We start from the raw sequence: 285 nt of genomic DNA on the forward strand, positions 1-285 counted from the left end.
AAATATGAGGTCAACAAATAAACTCTCAATATATGTGACAGTGTCTTCAAAGTGTGACACACATATCGCAGTTGAACCAGCCATGATTTAAACGAGGTGACCAACTAAGTCTAGGGCTGTGAGCATCACTGCTCAAGATTTAAATTTGAATTTTAAAGTATGAATTAGAATTTTGAATAATTTAGATGATTACTTAAAGATTCAAGCTTAAAATTTGTGAGCATTGAAGTTTTCTATCAATATGATCCACTTACAAACTCATAGTGGAGATTTAGGCAAAGATTA

The sequence above is a fragment of the Phalaenopsis equestris genome, unplaced genomic scaffold (genome assembly GCF_001263595.1).
Source record: "Phalaenopsis equestris unplaced genomic scaffold, ASM126359v1 Scaffold000123, whole genome shotgun sequence".
Lineage (NCBI taxonomy): Eukaryota > Viridiplantae > Streptophyta > Magnoliopsida > Asparagales > Orchidaceae > Phalaenopsis > Phalaenopsis equestris.